Source organism: Aegilops tauschii, chromosome 7 (assembly GCF_002575655.3).
Source record: "Aegilops tauschii subsp. strangulata cultivar AL8/78 chromosome 7, Aet v6.0, whole genome shotgun sequence".
Classification (NCBI taxonomy): Eukaryota; Viridiplantae; Streptophyta; class Magnoliopsida; order Poales; family Poaceae; genus Aegilops; species Aegilops tauschii.
The window spans coordinates 576,140,877-576,145,281 of NC_053041.3; the positions used below are offsets into that span (position 1 = coordinate 576,140,877).

The 4,405-nt window shown below is 48.9% G+C and overlaps 1 pseudogene; it reads right to left on the minus strand.

The window, feature by feature from the left end:
• LOC141027427 (short-chain dehydrogenase TIC 32, chloroplastic-like) lies at positions 1-1,167 on the minus strand (annotated as a pseudogene).
• Positions 1,168-4,405: the final 3,238 nt, after the last annotated feature.

Sequence of the window (4,405 nt, forward strand, 5' to 3'; positions counted from 1 at the left end):
GGCCGGGCACTGAATTTTCCACAGGGCTCTCCAGAAGACTGGTCTATCCTCTTGTCCCGATGAACTTTCGCCTGCCTGCCGTGTTTTTTGCTGTTGCAACAACTGCACGTACACCCTATAAGCTGATCTGACCGAAAAACAACCCTTATTGTCGAAATGCCAAGCTACAAAGTCATTATATTGATCATAGATTGGTATGGTCAGGATTGGAGTATTTAACCAAAAACTACCACAATTCGCGGAAACGTGACAGAAAACTATCACTTTACGATTTTGTCCCAAAAACTACCACTTTTTTATTAATCCGTGGCAAAAAACTACCAAGCGTGAAAACTGCTCGCTTTGCCTGGGTTAAACCCGAATCTGACTGCCCGACCCCACACATAAGCGGGCTAAAAATGCAATCAGGTCCCTAGTTTTTCTTAAAAAAAGCAATCCAGTCCCTCACCATATCCGCCGGCACCGCCTCCTTCTCCTCCTCGTCGCCGGCCAGCCTCGGGCCACCGCCGCGTCCTGGTCCTTCCACTCCTGTCCTTGTGTTGCTTCCCTGTTGACTCGAGCCGCTGATCATGTCCTCCGACGCCTGCCAGAGCCGCGCGGCCTTGCGGCGGCTTGCGGCGGCCGGCGACGGCAGCGCCTCGTTGCAGTCAGCGGAGTAGCGGCCGGACACGCCGGCTAGCCTCGGGTGCACCGCCGTGTAGCACGTGGTCGCCGCTGCCTGCACGCGAGAAGAGAGGGCACTACGTACGTCAGCAAGAGGGGGCGAGCGGCGCATTAACTGCGGAAAGCAGAGCCTCCGGCGCGGCGGGGCAAGGCGCAGAACAGAGTGCAGCGATGACAGAGACATGTCCGCATATGATAACGCAGTTGAATGATCGTCACCTGTGGGATGGTCTTGAGCAGCTTGGAGAACAGTACGAAGACGAGATCTGTGATGAGCCCCTCTCAGTCACGGTTGAGGCGCGTCCTCACGATGCCGGGGTGCACGCAGTTCGCCGTCACGTCCGCGCCCATCTCCTGGAGGCGGGCGGCGAGCTCCTTGGTGTGCAGCACGTTGGCGAGCTTGGACACCGCGTAGGCCTGCGTCGCGTCATAGGGTCTGGACGCGGCGGTGCACCCGAGGCTGGCCGGCGACGAGGAGGAGAAGGAGGCGGTGCCGGCGGACATGGTGAGGGACTGGATTGCTTTTTTAAGAAAAACTAGGGACCAGATTGCATTTTTAGCCCGCTTATGTGTGGGGTCGGGCAGTCAGATTCGGGTTTAACCCAGGCAAAGCGAGCAGTTTTCACACTTGGTAGTTTTTTGCCACGGATTAATAAAAAAGTGGTAGTTTTCGGGATAAAATCGTAAAGTGGTAGTTTTCTGTCACGTTTCCGCGAATTGTGGTAGTTTTTGGTTAAATACTCTCAGGATTGTGCTTGCATCCTCTGGACAGAAAGTTTGCCTCACCAGACCATCATCCCAGCTGTTCGTGGTAGGATTGATCAGATCAGACACTCGCGTGAGAAGGTGTCCTCCCTGGAGGGTACGTGGGCGCCGGGTGTCATTTGATGGTAGCCATGGATCCGTCCACATGTTAATTTGTTCCCCTGATCCCACCCTCCAGATCATCCCTGCCTTAATCACCTGAACACCTTGTAATAGGCTCCTCCATACATAGCTCATCCCCGACTGTGCTGTAGCCTTCAGGACGTCCCCGTGGGGAAAGTACTTGGCTTGCAGAATTTGTGCGCATAGACTTTTCGGAACTTGGATCAAACGCCACACCTGACGTGCCAACATGGCTACATTAAACGCATGTAGATCGTGAAAGCCCAGACCACCCTGCTCCTTCGGCAACGTCATCTTTTCCCAACTTACCCAATGGTGTTTCTCCTCATCTTCTTGGTTAGCCCACCAAAAATTACACACCATATGGCTGATGCTCTCACACAGAGCTTTTGTGAGGTCAAAACACGACATGGCATATGTCGGTATAGCTTGGATCGCTGCTTTGATTAGGACCTCTTTTGCTGCTTTAGAGAGAAGTTTATTTTCCAACCCTTCATGATCTCCCATATCTTCTCTCTCGTAAATACTCGAAACATTTCTGCCTAGACTGACCAATATAGCTAGGTAAACCGAGGTACTTTGTAGGTGTCTAACCTTGCCCTAGCTTCTCTCTCAAAAAAAAACTTGCCCTAGCTCTCCCTCTACCTAGCTCTCTCTCTCTCCTCGCCCTATACCAAACCGAAGCAAGGAAGAAGAAGCAAGAAGAAGGAGGACACAGTGGAGTTCCGGCGCACGAATGCCCGCCGCACGAACGACATTGTTTCACCCTTGAGCATGAACTCGAGCTCACTCCATGCTCATTACAACGAGCACCTCACGGTATACCCTGGACTGCGCTGGGCACGACCCGCACGCCTCCACTCCCTTGAGTCCACGTTCTGGCCCGCTCTGGCCACGACCACCACGCGCATGCACGCGCCCAGCTCGCGGCGAGCCCTCAACAGAGCGTCTCAGCTACCCGGTCCAACTCGCCAACGGCTTCCTAGTCCTACGGTGCAACGTGCACACGCCATGCCCGCACCCTAGTTCATGAAAAAAATCATCCTTACACAACCCAAACTCTGCATAATTCAATATGTAGACGGCTGAAGAAAGCTAGGACTGTTATATAGTTTCTCGGGATTTGACCATCTATTTTCAAGTAGTAGTCCGAGAAATAGAAAGAGTGTCGCAATTCCGCATAACAAATTGGACAACTAGCTAGGTCACATCGATATACACAAAATAACAAAAATATCCCAAGTCAACAATGATATGCACTGAAGGGCTACTCAAATATGTCCCAGTTAAGACTTCCTCAGAGATTCCAAACTTAGAAGCATGTCATAAATTTCAAATTATAGCATTTCGTAATGGCAGCATATCTCGTGAATCCGAGCTTATTGTGTATCCATGTATCCCTGTGATCTCAGCCATTAACACTAAATCATGCGCCTCCCGTGCAGCAACAGGAACATTTACAATTAGCCGCCCGCTTTTGGACCTAACAACCATTTATTTTGCAGCAAACCCCCCAAAAGTCTGTCCTCCACGATCCTCAACCGAGGTCCCCAAGTCGTTTCGTGCTGCCCCAAATCCTCTGATCCTCTACTGCCAAATCCCGCACGCCGTCGCTCCAAAACCTAAATCCCAACCCAAGCCCTCGTGCGATAGCAACCTTGGGCTGGACGGCTCCCATGAAGTCCGTTTGCGACGGCAACCAAGAAGGGACGACAACGGCGACCAGCGACAACAACGGAGATCCGGCGGCCGTCTCAACGACGAAGCCATGGCGAATTGATGGTTCCGTGACGGTGACGACTCGTCTCAAATGCGGCGCCAACACCCCCGGATAGCCTCCTACAACCACGACAGTCCCGATGTTGTAGCATGACGTCTGTAGGAAGCTGTTTCTTGACTGTAGCAGATGTATTAGTGCGATGCTTAATGGCATGTCATGCTTAATTGCTTTGCTTATAGCCTGTAGCCTGTAGAGATGTAGGCATGCCGAAGATGTACTAGTGCAGTGCTTGTATCCTATATGAAGTCAGTTTGCTTATATCCTGAAGCTGTAGGTTGGAGTAACAGATTGTACTAGTGCAATTCTTGCTCACATAGTCATATTAGTGAAATTCCTGTCAGTTTGCTTGGCATTTGATGATTTGAAGAAAAAAGCGTTCGCTGCTACTGTGAAAAAATTCGGTGACTAGTTCAGTTATGCATTGAAAAAAATAGGTGACTTCATGTGGTCAAAACATGTAGTGATCAGCAACCTTTTTTGACTTAAAGGAAGTGGTCTGCAACATCATTGCCCGGTTTTGAGATCAATGCCATAAGCAAAAATTCAGTTTGAAAGGTTCCCATGAAGTGACTAGATCCATTATGTGTTGAAACTTTCTGAGTTATTGTGGTTGAAGCAAATACTGTTCAGTAAAGCTTCTGAACTACAAGAAGTGGCTTGTGATGTGTTTGTTCAGTTTTGAGATCAAACATATAAGCGACGCGACACTATGAAAAGTTTATTGAACATTTGCCCTAGGTCTTGGTTGATCAAATATATTGACAAAATTGCATTGTTTGTCCTTCTACGATGCTAGTCTGAGGAAAAATATTGGTGCAACAGCAAGCATGGTCAACATTTGAAATCCTGAACTTCAGCTTCATATTTAACCATCTAACAGATATGAAGGGGCAATAAAATTGCATGTACTGCCACTATACAGCCTCTCAAGTTACATAGAAACCAGAAATGTCATCATGCTTCCATACTTGGTAGAAAAAGATTAAGTGGATACATATGTTCAATATTCTATAACAATTTGACAAGCATCATAACTTGTCAGAAATCAACTAAACTTTAATTGGATATAACACA